This window comes from Vitis vinifera, chromosome 15 (assembly GCF_030704535.1).
Source record: "Vitis vinifera cultivar Pinot Noir 40024 chromosome 15, ASM3070453v1".
Taxonomy (NCBI): domain Eukaryota; kingdom Viridiplantae; phylum Streptophyta; class Magnoliopsida; order Vitales; family Vitaceae; genus Vitis; species Vitis vinifera.
The window spans coordinates 488300-502753 of record NC_081819.1 but is presented as its reverse complement, the minus strand read 5'-3'; positions in this window follow the sequence as shown (position 1 = coordinate 502753).

Sequence of the window (14454 nt, the reverse complement as noted above, 5' to 3'; positions counted from 1 at the left end):
GTTTGTTGTATGTAGAGTTTTGTGGAACTTCTTGTCTCACCCTTGTAGTGAAATCTACCACAACTTGGGATAAGGATCCCATAAATTCTGTTACCTCCTTGTAACTCAAGGCATCTACAACCTGATTATGTTTGCCCATTCTATGCACCCACACAAAGTCAAAGTTTGCCAAGAACTCCTGCCATCAAGCTTGCTTAGCTGTCAGCTTCTTCTGAGTTGTAAATAACATGTTAGCCACATTGTCTGTTACTACCATGAACTTGGTCATGATCAGAAAAGGCTTCTAAGTCTCAAGGTAGTGAATGACTGCAATCATCTCTTTCTCATGCGTGGAGTACCTTTGCTCTGCTACATCTAGATTCCAACTCTCAAATGCTACCGAGTGCCCTTCCTGCACCAACACACCCCCTAAAGCTTTGTCTGAACCTCAAATGGAAGCTCGAGGTCAAGCAGTCTTAACACTAGCTCTAAGGTAATGGCATCTTTGAGCCTTTGGAAGGCAGTCTAACACTCTAGTTCCCATCTCCATTCCCTCTCTTTCTTTAACAAGTCAGTGAGATGAATGACTATCTTGGAGTAGCCTATAATAAACCGGCTATAATAGTTAGCCAACCTAAGAAATGAATGTAGTTTTATTACCTTAGTAGGGGTAGGCCAATCCTAGATTGCTACCACCTTAAACCCATGCATCTAAATCTGATTATTAGACACCTAGTGCCCAAAAAACTTGATCTCGGTTTGTGTAAACTCACACTTCTCCTTCTTCACATACAACTGATTCTCCCTTAGTCTCTGAAATACCTTCCCAAGGTGGACTAGGTGATCTTGTAGAGTTTGGCTATAGATCACAATATCATCCAAGTATACCACCACAAACGAGTTTAGAAAGTCGAATAAGACGTCATTCATGAGGCTACAAAATGTAGTAGGGACATTAGTTAACCTAAATGGCATAACTAAAAACTCATAGCTACCATATCAAGTCACATAGTAGTCTTAGACTCATCTCCCTCAACGATACGAACTTGCCAATACCCTGATCCCAAATCCAACTTTGTGAAGTACTCAGCTTTAGTTAGCCTATCAAACAAGTCCGCAACTAATAGAATCAGATACTTGTTCTTGATAGTGACTTTGTTCAGTGCACGATAGTCTACACACATTTGTAGTGTCACATCTTGCTTCTTTTGGAAGAGAATCGATACCCCATATGGTGCCCTTAAAGGTTGGATCAACCCTACATCCAATAACTCAGTCAACTATCTTCTCAGTTCCACCAGCTTAAAAGGAGTCATGCGATAAGGGACTTACACAAGCGGCTTGATCCCTGACACTAGCTTAATCTGATGATCATTAGGCTTCCTTGGTGGAAGCTTCTTAAGCACTTTCAAAGGCATCACGTCTACATATTCTTGCAATATTGGCACAATCTCATCGGACACTTCCACCATCTTTTTTGGCTTGATCTCAATCAAGGCAACAACATAAGTGAGTTGCCCCTTCCTCAGACCCTTCTCCACTTGTAGGTTAAAGCCCCTCTTTAGATGGTTTCTTAGGCAGCTTGCTCAGTCCATGCATGTAGCAAGGCTACATCTCATTCAAATGTGGCAACAATGCTACCTTTGTCTTATGGAAAAAGTCATTGCCCAATATGAAGTCGAAATCATACAACGACACACTTAGGAAGTTGATGGTGCCTTTCCAGTTCCCCAACTGTACCATCATGTTCTTTGCTAAGTTGTGGGTCACCTATGCTTGGTTGTTCATGACTTTCAGCTTACTATCATCCTTGCTAACCTTCAAGCTTAGCTTCGTTGCTTCTAGCATCGAAACAAAGTTGTGAGTTGTTCCATTATCCACCAAAGCCACAACCCACCCATAGCCATCTTGACATACATCAATCCCTAGTGAGTCTCTACTCGGATTACATTCAAAAGCTGAAGAGGCTTAACTCTCGTATGGGTATTCGACTCACTGTTGTCCTCATCAACAATAATAAAAGCATTTATCTCATCTTTTTTTGGGCAATCCCTTGCCCTATGTAGCTTGTTGCATACAAAACAACCAGTTGGCCTGGTTGCTAAAGAGGAATTTGCCTTCTTCTCCACTCTAGCCAGTGAAGACTCAGGATTTTTGTTCGGTTTGCCACCATTCTTCTTAGAGAGCTTAAACTCCCCATTTTTACCTGATTGTTGCTACTGGTTCTTCCATTTCTAGCTCATAGTGGATGAAGAGCTCAACTTGTAGTACACCAAGTAGTCAGCAACTGCCATAGTTGCAGGCAAGTCTTATACACCTTGCCTCTTTAATTCTGCCTGAGCCCACCCTTGCAAGCCAAACATGAAGTTGAACAACTTGTCTTCTTCGCACATGTTTTTTATGCTAAGGATCAACGAGCTAAATTCCTTGACATAGTCTCTGACAAAACTCGTTTGCTTGAGTTTCTTTAGAGACTCTTAGGCCACCCACATTGTGTTCGTAGGTAGAAACTGATCCCTTAGTTCCTTTTTCAACATCTCCCAAGTGTTGATCCATGGTCTACCAATTGCAACATCATCATTGGTTCTCGTTCGCCACCAAAGCTTTGCATCTCCAGAGAGATACATGGACGTGATCATTATTTGTTCATTTGTAGGGATACAGGCAACACTGAAATACTGTTCCATGTACCAAAGGAAATTCTCCAAATCATTGGCATTCCGGGCACTGCCCAAGGGTTTGGGCTCAAGCACTCATACCTTTGTAGGGGCTAGTTCTAAAGTGGAAGGTGTGCCCTGCAACATAGCCTGCTTCAGCAACGCGATCTCCCCTTTAAGAGATCCAACCTATCCCTAAAATTCCTCTACTGCCAATTTGATCGTATTTGTGAGGGATTCCATCCGTTCCTCCACATATTTGTCCCAGATTTAATTTCTACGAGTCCACATTGGACTTCGAGTTCTTCAACGGTTTCTACCATTCTTGCAGATAGAGTGGAGCCTGCATTGCAATTACCCATGGTTGCTTCCAACCATGCTACCTACTCGCATAAGGCCTCCAAAGCGCTACTCTTTGAAGCCATAGGCTTTGATACCAACTATCACACATGCAATTTCTAGGTAAATTTTTTACGTTTGTGTGGCACCTAGACCCGCTCTAGGCTAGCCTTCCTCCAAGTCACAAAGCACACATAATATTTACAGGGCTTTCCCCAACTTGAATATTATTGATTTCCAACAAATTATGAGAAGCTCTCTACGAGGACTCCCATAATACTCATCGAGCAGTTTACTTGCTTTTTAAGAGGCACGTAGGCTCTCTTTTTATAGAAGCTACACCAAACAGTCTTAATACTACTAGAGAAATAGCTCTTGAGTCCTAGTTCGAGTCTAACTCAAGCTCAACAAATGCCACCTTGAGTAGGACCCTAAGTCCTACTTAATTTCAAACTCCCAAGCCATAACTCATTGTCTTCTTATGCATGAAGACTCGGTTTCCTAATTTGATTAGGAGTCTTCGCATGTTAGGAGGCCATTTCCTCATGCCTCAAGTCTTAGTCTCCCACTCTTACTAGAAGCTCTATGCCAATAGGGGCTCTCATGCTATATATCAACCCATAGTGCTTGCTGTTGCAAATGACCACACCTTGCTCGGGCTCATCCTAATGCCAAGACGTGTTTGACTTAATCTGCTTGCTCATAACTATTGTTGCTACATCAATGCATGCTAGGCTCACGCATCAAGGCCCTTTTTGTTAAGGTCATGCTCATTCCTATTGCAGTGAGGTCCCTTTGTTTGAGGCATCTTATCTAAGTTCTCTTCAGTTCCTATGTCATTGCGCCCACAGGTTGTGCCATATGAAGACACTCAACATGTGCATGTGAGTGAGTCTTAGCATGTTGTCGTGGTGGTAATGCTTGTGTGTTGTTGCAGCCCAATCGTGCCAACAACTAGCATACCATTCTGAGATAACCATTCCACACTTTTGCACATTGCTTGCTCATGGATCACTCAAGGGGCCAAGGTGTTGCTTGCATGAAGCCCTAGTGATGCCAAGTTTAGTTTGAGGGGCATTAGATGCTCACTATGTAATAAAAGCATGGAAAGATTACGAGCTTGTTTTATGAATAGTTTTTATAAACAAGATTTTTGTTATTTCAAATTCAAAAACATGTTTGATATTTTTTTTTCTTTTTGATAACTAGAAAATAGTTTTCTAATTACTAATTTTGAAAATAGGGAATTTTTTTAGAACATATTTTAATTGTTTTTATTTATTTTCTAGAAAAAAATTGTACAAATTTAAAGTATTAATACTTAAAAATAAGATGTTACAAATAAAAGTTAGTTTTAAGATATATTTAGAAATACAAAAAGTAGGTTAAAAATATTCCAAGTTTTCAAATAAACTTTTGTTTTATAAAACATCATAAACTTGTTTTTTAAAGTCTTAAACAAACCTTTTAATCAATTGAGACAAAATCCTCGATCATTTGAGGATTGGTTGCCTAACCAGTTGAGTTCCAAACCCCCAATGGGTTAACCGATTATTCAACTAGTTGAGTCCAAGTGTTGGGTTTTGGGGTCCTTGAGCTACTCGCTTATATATTGAAGTCTATAAAAGCTTTTATGAATAAGAAACCTTGAAGAATCAATTTCTTACCAACCAAAAATCTCATTCAAAGCTCTTTAGTGCAATCATCGCTTCATTTGCAAATGTTTTGTGCACCTTCAAGTCAATCCTAATTTCTCTTGTGTTGTGAGTCAAACTTGTTTCATTAGGATCAAATTATGTTTTCACTTTACCTTTCATTCAAAACATGTAAGAAGTAGTATTCAAGTGAGGTAGATCACTTGATGTGTTTTGTGAAGGTCCAATATTGGAATCTTCGAATCCAATTACACTTATTGAAGACTTGGGTTGAAGCCTTAAAGAATAGTGAAACCCTCACTCAGAAAGGAGTTTAAGGAGAGTGGATATAGGAGGACTATCAATCCACTATAACCTTGTTTACAATTTCTCTCTTTATTTTCTTTATATTTGCACATTGCACTATATTAATTCTTTACTTTAATTGATTTTAAAAAGTGACCAAGATTCAATTCACCCCCCTCTTAGGTGCATACTTAGATTTGAGTCATCATATTTTCAAAAAATGAAAGAAAAAGAAGACATTGACATTTGATTTGAAATTGCATAAAATTGAACTAAAAGTATTGAATTCAAAACATGAACATAAAATGCTAAATTACATAGAAAAAGTTTAGGTAACAAGTCTAAGATATAAACACGTCTGGTTCTTAAACTATTAACTTAAATCTACTAAAAAAACTTCCCAAAAGCTTTCTCTTTGCTGTTACTAAAGAGCATTATTTGTAGTTGAAAGGTCTCTTCATCATGGATTGCTTTCTTTAGTTTCTCTATATATGTCAACCCCCATTCTTATTGATTGATTTACTTCCATTATCCTACAACTCTAAGGTGACATGCATTTCACTTTTATTGGGAAAAAAAAAATCTTTACCTTTTTATAGGTTGATTACTCTTAGGTTTCAAAATGACATGCTTTGTGAAGAAGGAAAAGCTTCAATGATGTTCCTTTGTGTGCTTTGATGTGGAGGAAGAAGACTGGAAGTAAATAAGAGGGGAGAAGAACATAAGAAAATAAGGGGAAAATGTCATGGTCATTTTTGTTAGGCTTCTGCTACTCTCAAAGTAGTAAAATTAATGAAATGAGATTTCACTAAGCTTCTACTACTCTCATTGTAGTGAATTAAGGCTTGCAAATTGGGTTATTTTTGCATCATTTGTTGCTTTTTGGTTCGATTTTTCTCAAAAAAAAAAAAAAAAAAAAAAAAAAAACCTTGCACAATGCATATCAAGACACCTTGTGATAAAATAATTCAATTAAAATATACATTTTAGTGCTTGATTGATGCAAAAAAAAAAAAAAAAAAAAAAAGTCTTGATTTTCATGATTAAATGTATCATATTTCATGCCATTAATCATACTCCCCTCAATCCCTCTTTAGTTGGTCCTTTAGCTAAAAATGAGTTATAAATCGATTAGACTAAAATTTGGAGCTAATGTTATTGTTATCAAAGTCATTCAACTTGATCAATTATTTGTCTAGGTGGTCTTTTTAAAGTTCTCCTTGGTTTTCTAAAAATGATTTTCTAACACGTGGATATTCTCCCATATACTAGTAACTTGATTAATGAAATTATAATCTAGAATATCAATATATCAACCACCAAGCTCAATCACACATCAAAATGTACTAGATTATTGATGAACTTGAGTTTTTGTCAAAGAAGAAATAGAATGTTAATGTTAGAATATGTAGCTTCACAAGCATGAAATTAATTACATGAAACAAAGTATTTTAGAACTACATAATAATAGAATATGAACAATAAGAACACATCATGAAACCCCATCATTCCTATTCCTATTTCAACAAGAATAATGATTTTGTCCACTTTATTTGTACAAACCACATATAATTAGGGTTTTACCTTCTCTAACACCCATTTTATTATGCAAACAAGAAGATCTAAGTTGTTCACTAGACACATGTTTCATCCACTAAGAAGGCACAATAATTGGACTAACATATGTGGGCACTCTTATTCAATTTACATGGGATTAAACAATGGTGCACAAGTGCTAAAGTATGATTGAACAAATGATCAACAATCAATTGCATAAAAATGATATGCTAGCTACTAGAATATGATTCAATGTGAATATATGACCGAAATTCTCTATTGTACCAAAATACTTAGCCTTTTTACATAGTAACTCTGGTCAAGAAAAACTAGAGAAAGAGTCACTACGACTTTTGTAGTATTCCGGGTATCATCCTCAAGGACTGGCTTATGAAAATTGTCAATACTAGAATAAATGAACTGATTTTGTTTAAATCCTAAAGTGAAAAACAATATGTGAATAATGCAAAACTAAGTAAAAGAAATTAAATTAATAAAAAATGAATATTCATTTTAAATTCAATTGATTCAAGTTTGGGGTTCTCCACAATCCAACCTAGGGTATAGAAATTAGAGAAAACAAGGGTCTTTTAAGTAATATGATCTTAGGTTTTGGGATCCTTGGCCGCTCGCGATCAAGTTGAGTTCTATAACTCAAAATTGCATCTGATTCATCCCCAGCAATGGCGCCATTTGATTCTTACGCCAGATGGGTGTTATCAACAAAATTTATAAAACCAAATCACCTTACACTAGGGTGGCATGACTACTATAGTATAGTGGCTCTAAGATCGTCCACATGGATGGGTTTTCTTCGTGCAAGTGACTTTAGTGAAGGTAATGAAATGGTGCTTTTCCTTTTTGAAAATTAGCTTTTAAAGAAAATGGAATTGTGGTTGAAAAAGTTGATTTTAAGTTAAGCAAAAATAGAAATTAAAGTTAACTACAAAAAGAATGTCTCTTGGAGCTTTAGGTCACTAGGATCGGGTTCCTTAGGCAAAGGGGGAGATTCCGGATCTTCTCCTCGCATTGGGGACAATAACATAAAGGATGGTTATCTCCCGAACCGGTTTTGTATTTAGCAATTAAGATTTGATCCAAAGGGTTCATGAAAAATGGTAGTTGCTTCCCATTAATGACTTTAAACACTAAAGACCCTCACCTTGAACCACCTTCCAATGGCTCGTACTTGATAACTAATGAACATCCATGGATCTAGCAATAAGCATCCATAGAATCCGGAAAGCTTACCGAGTATTGACCATTCAAGGTGATTCTCACCTTAAACCACCTTCCAATGGCTCGTACTAGATAACTAATGGATATCCATGGATCTAGCAATAAGCATCCATAGAATCCGGAAAGCTTACCAAGTATTGGCCATTCAAGGTGATTCTCAGGGATTTAAAGCTAAACCTTGAAATAAAAACCATTAATGGTTAACAACTACCTTCGTTTAAAGCAAGAAAAACTCCCACCTTTGCATCCGGGTCCTTCACCTAGTTTCCATCACTCCAAGAAACGTAAAACTTAGCTACTCATCCCCTGAGAAATCATCCTCAGAGGTTGTTTGGATAGAAATAAAAATGAAAACAAAATGAGAAGGAAAGGCAGAGCAAGGGCTCTATATATTTCTTCCTACGGGAATTAAAAGTGTTGTCTCTTCTTCAAAGATTATACAAAAAGATATTATATAGAGAGGTCTTTCCAACCCCCCTTTATAGTTCCTAACCAAGAAATCCTATCATTGGTTGATTACAAGGAGAGAATAGTAATTTACACAAAAATCTGGAGATAAAAATCTAACGAAGTCGGTGCACAGGAAGATTTCGCAGACCATGCGAAATTTCGCATCTGGTGGTTTCGTAGGGTGTGCAAAATTGTCCTTCACTTAGTCCTGCATCTACTTCTCCTCTTGATTTTGCATGCTATGTGAAATTTACGCATAGACATGCGAAATTGCTACATGTTGGATTTCTTCCTTTGGTTTTCTTCCTTTCATCTTTGATTGGCTTGGCAACCTATTGCTAAGCTTGGAAAAAGGCTATGAAGTGCTCCAAAACTCGGATTCTTCATGTTTTTTAGCTTCAACTTGCATTGTCATGGATTGCACATAATTCTCCCTCATTCTTTGCTTGTTTCAATGATAAAAAAAAAAAAAAAAGCTACCAAAAACACCAAAACTAGCCAAAAACTGATTAGTAACCCTTGCTAGGTTCCTTAATGTGCTAATTGAGTTAAAAAGTATTAACTACTACTCAAAAGTGTTTAAAACAGTTAATTTCAAACTATAAAATAACACTTTTTGAGTAGCAATCACTTCTCCCAACCGACACATTGCTAGTCCCTTTGCAATGAAGGAGAGATAAAGAAAAATAGACAGTAAAATAATTTACAAAATCATGCTAATCACTCCAAAATATTTTCAAGTGGCATGATGTGGATCATACTCTCTCATGGAACATCAAAGAGGCAAAACCCAACTTTCAACAAGAGTAATCAAATATCTTGCTTAATCACAATTTATAAAGAGTAGGCATTATGCAAATTTAAGCATCAACAGAATTTCCACTCCCAAAGGTCCAATCCTTACTCTTCCACAAAAATCTAAGTGTTAAGCTTATTAGTTTTTGATTATAGTATGTTGAACTATTCTCTCCCCCCAACCTAGTTCTTTCTCAAACCTTAGCAAACTGACCAACCTCCAATAGGCTAAGAACGCACCTATTTTATTTCACAATTTTTTTTCATTGTAAGAGTGCAATGCTAAAGGTATTGTTTTCTAAAGTGTCCATGTAGCGGGGATCCATTGATGACTCCCAACCAATCAAGGTTTAGGGCATCAAGCTTTAAGGATCTTTTGACCACTAACTCCTCAAATTTCACCCCAGATTTTTGAGATTGAAATTCAATACCCAAGCACCTACAATATGTTAAACTCCACCTATTCACCTTTGTAACAAGCATTGAGGTTGGTGACTCCCAACCAATAAAGGCTTAGGGCACCGGGTTTTAAAGACTTTCGCCATATACTCCTCAGACCTTGCTTGGGTTTCAAGGCAAGTGAAACACTTTGTTCTTTTTTTTTTTTTTTTTGAAGGCTCAAGGGCCTTTTAAAAGGTGTCCCAACACTATTAAAACGAGGTCAAAGGATCCAAGTTGAAATTTTCCTAAGTTCAGGGGGTGAGATAGTTTTTCATCTTATAACCGAAACCTAATGTGCACAGTGTGTGGTAAGATTAAAGTGGAAGAAATAAGGTTGAATTCAATAGGAGTTTCAATAATTCATCAACCTCAATAAGCATAATACAAACTCTAAGATTCAAGTAAAAAGGCAAGAACTCAATTTCTCCCATTTCATTTTGAGAATTTTTCCTTAATAACTATGGAGAGTAGAGTAAAAACTTTTAAAATTAAGCAAAAAGTAACTAAATTAATAAATTAACCTAGCATTATTAATAATACTTCCTTTCTCAACTCTCCCCCCAACCAAGATCAACTTGCCCTTAATGTCTCAAGAGCAATTGAAAATAAAAGGAGGAAGTGGTACCTCCTGAGTGAAATGGAGTCTGAGTCATATAGGAGAAATCACATGAGTCAAAAAAACAAAATAGTAATGAGTAGAGGAAATAGAAAAATGTCAAGTATAATAAAAAATGATGTCTATATATTAATATGAGAAAGTACAATATGAGATATCATCAAGTAATACATCCAATCCCAGAATATAAAGCATCAAAACAAGGAACAATCTCTATTAATATAATATGTAAATACAATAAGATAAAGAGATGTCCCATGATCAAGTAGTGGGAGCCTTAGGTGGAGATGATGCATCCTCAGGTGTAGCTGTGATTGTGTCAACCGTCTGAGGCTCATCCTGAGGATCAACTGAAGCAATGGCATCTGTGGTGGCCTCTTGAGGTGGCAGGATCTGGACCTCTTCTGTGGTAGTGTCCTCAGTTGGAATAGTATCCTCAACTGGAGCTAAAGGCTCTGATGATGCAAGAAAGTCAAGCTGAGGTGGAGGCAGAAGATCCAGGTGCTGCTGGATCTGGTGAAGTATAGCAGTCTGCTGGTTCTACTGGGAACGCATCTCAGCCATCTGCTAGAAGAGAGTGACGTGTGTGGTGGACAGTGTCTGCAAGGTAGCTACAAGGTCGTGACACTCCGAAGTAGAGATGGTGATGGAAGACTCAGATGTAGTAAGAGCAACATGTGGAACAGTGGGAGTCAAAGGGGGAGCAACAGAAATAGTCTCAGGCATGGGCACTAGTGGTGCTGAAGTAGGTGATGCAAGGGCAGGTGGTATAGTCTCTGTTGGAAGCTCGCCCTGCTCTGTAGGTACTAGAGTAGACTGTGTTTGCTCCGTCTGTGGGGGCTCTAGAGGTGCTATCATGGGATGGGCTCTTGGAGGTGCAAAATAGTCCGCCAACTGATTCCATTTGTCAAGAGTGAATCGCTCTCGACAAATGTGACGACGCTCGTGCTAAGGCTCAGTAGGAAAATCCATATGCTCTAAGATCTGGCAAAGCAACCTCGGGAATAGCAATGGAACGGTGCCCGCTCTCTGAAGCTTCTTCCTATGGACCTTCTCCTCAAAGTGGACGAGGGAGGCCATGATCAAGTGGTGTGGACCAAAGTAGAAGCCCTCTGATATGCGGAACAAAGCATCCAAGATAGCTCCTCGCCTTTGTACCAAATACTATAGGGGAAAGAGGTTGGAACGTAGCACCACATCTACGAGGAGCATCCCGAGTGGAAGCTCCTTCCGAAGAAGGATCAAATCTATAGAGGTCCCCCTGGATAAAATGCAGACCATGTCCCTCTGAGATACTAGGGACCACTGGCTGAAAGCAGATGGATCAATTGGCTCGAAAGGAATCTGTAAAGCCTCTACAATATCTCTAGTCTCGAGGATACCACGACCTCCATCAATGGTGAAGTGAATCGAGGTAGGACTCGGGACGCCATGAGTAGTCATGGACTGGTAAAAGTCTAATACTAATCTGGGATAAAAGAACTCACGAGGAGTCATAAGCTGCTCAAGATAGCACCTCTATAGTAGGCCATAAGAGTCTCGGAGCTCAAGCTTCTGTCAGAAGGCCTCCTGATCAAAATAGAACTCTGAGTGGAAAGGTCTTAATCTAGAATCTGAGTTGCCCTCAATGGGCAGCGCTGTGAGCATCGGGCTTCTGATAATAGACCCTGGTAACATGTCGAAAGGAAGTTTAGAATCTGTAGGAGCTCGAGCATGTGTAGCAACAGGAGGCTCAGGCTGTGAAGCTTTGGATGACTCGCCTAGGTCTGAAGTCCTGGCCCTCTTGGCAGGAGGGCATCGCACTGAACTCTGAGGGCACAAAGCAGTCACCCTTTGTGTAGTAGTTGGTCTCCTAGTCTCATACCAATGCTGAGAAGCAAAAGATGAGGGACTAGTGGGCGCTCCACCCTTAGAAGGGGGAATCTGCGGGGCCTCTGTGGTGGCCTCCTGAGGTGGCAAATCACGAGGTACCCGAGCAGAGGAAGCTCTCTACCTCGGAGTGTGACTTTGTGAAGGGGGAGCAAGGGCCCCTTGGGTCCGTGCCATATAAAAATGGAGAAATGGGTCTCGACTCCGTGCTCGAAGGAGGTTGTCAAATGAGAGAGAGACGGAGGAGTGAGATGCGAGGGAAGGGAGGGGGGCATGTGAACAGAGGGTGGAACCAGAATAGAGGCACAGGGTGACACTGTGAAGAGGCCGTAAGGTGGTAGAGAGATTCGCAATGAAAGGGTGCTTGCGAAATGGGGGAAAAATGAGGGAGTTAGGGTTCGGGAGGTATTTAAAAATAAATTTGAAAAGGTGTTTCGCACAGTCAATTTAAAATTTGCAGACCCCTTAGATTTTCGCATAGTGTGTGAACTAGTGTTGGGTGTGCGAAATGGAATTTAAAGGGCTCAAAACTGGCAGTAGCTGACCTTCTTATTTGAGAAGGGTTTCGCATACCCTACGAAATTTTTGCAAGGGTGTGCGAAATGTCTTGGTGAATTTTTTTTTCTTCAGGGTTTTTCCTCTGCCAAGAATCTTTAAGATCATGCCCAACTGCTTTGAAGTCCCCCCTGAAATTGATCATAAAAAACCTAAGTTAAATTAGGCCAAAATGAAATTAAAGTGAGAAATCAAAATCAAAACAAGTTACAATACAAGAAAACTCTCAAATAAGAAAAAAAACAAAAAGATATAGACTTGATTGTCTTTAGAAAGACTAAGTCCATTCAAAAAATGGTCTTGTCACGAGAAAAAGGCTCTACAAAGGGCTTGAGACGGTGACCATTCCCTTTGAAGCTATTGGTGCTGTTGGAGTTGAGTAGTTCCACTAATCCATTTGAATGCACTTGGTGAATGGTAAAAGGACCTATCCACCTTGATTTCAGCTTGCTGGAAAAGATGTGGAGCTTAAAGTCATAGAGCAACACTCTTTGTCCTTTTTAAAAATCTTTGCGGGAAACCAACTAATCATGCCACCTCTTCAATCTCTCTTTTGCAATTTTTGAATTGATGTAGGCATCATTTCTCAGTTCCTCCAACTCATTGAGGTCTAAGAACCTCTTCATCTCAGCTCTACTCAAATCCATGTTGAGCTTCTTGATTGCCCACCAAGCCTTGTATTCGAATTCCACAAGGAGATGACATGTTTTACAATAGACTAGGCGATAAGGAGACATCCTAAGAATGGTCTTGTAAGTTGTTCTATATGCCCATAGTGAATCAAGGAGCTTGACAGACCAATCTTTTTTGTTCGTGTTCACCACCTTCATCAATATGTTTTTAATCTCCCGGTTTGCTAACTCAACTTGCCCACTAGTTTGAGGGTGGTAAGGTGTAGCTACCTTATGCTTCACCCCATACTTGGCTAGGAGATCTAGGAGAGTTTCAAAATGCTTGTTACAAAAATGAGTACCCCCATCACTAATTATGGCTTTGGGCACCCCAAATCTTGAGAAGATGTTCTCCTTTAGAAACTTGAGAACTACTGTGGTCATTGTGCTTGCATGAGACTACCTCAACCCACTTAGAAACATAATCTACTCCCACCAAGATGTAAGAGTAGCCAAAAGACATAGGGAATGGTTCCATGAAGTCAATGTCCCAAACATAAAAAATATCAACTATCAAAATGGGGTTCAAAGGCATCATGTTCCTGCATGTCAACTTCCCAATCCTCTAGCATCGATGACAACTCTTGCACATGGTGTGGGCATCTTTGAAAAGTGATGGCCAACAAAAACCCGATTGCAACACCCTCATGGTTGTCTTCTGAGAAACAAAGTGACCTCCACATGCATTTTCATGGCAATGACTGAGGATCCCCCATTGCTTTTCTTTAGGAACACACTTCTTTATTATCTAATCCGCACAATACTTGAATAGAAATGGCTCTTCCCAATAGTAGGCATGAATTTTTGCAAAGAAGTGCTTCTTATCTTGTGCTTTCCACTCAGTTGGAACTTCTCCTGTGACTAGGTAGTTAGCAATGTGAGCATACCAAGAAGTAACTTCCACTAACATGAGAGGCTCCTCTGGAAAATCATCATTAATGGGCAAACCATGGGAATTATGTACGATAGCTAGCCTTGAAATGTGGTCTACTGCCATATTCTCCACTCCTTTCTTGTCTTTGATATGGAGATTGAACTCTTGAAGCAAGAAGATCCATCTAATCAGCCTTGCTTTAGCATATTTCTTAGTCAACAGATACTTCAAAGCAGAGTGACCAATGAAAACCACAATGAAGGACCCCACCAAGTAAGCAGGAAACTTATCCAAGGCAAAAACTATAGCTAACAATTCTTTCTCGGTGGTTGTGTAGTTTCTTTGTGCCTCATTCAATGTCTTGCTCGCGTAGTAGATCACATAGGGTTTTCCATCTTTTCTTTGCCCAAGAACAACTCCTATGGCAAAGTCACTGGCATCACACATTACCTCAAAGGGCAGTTGCCAGTTG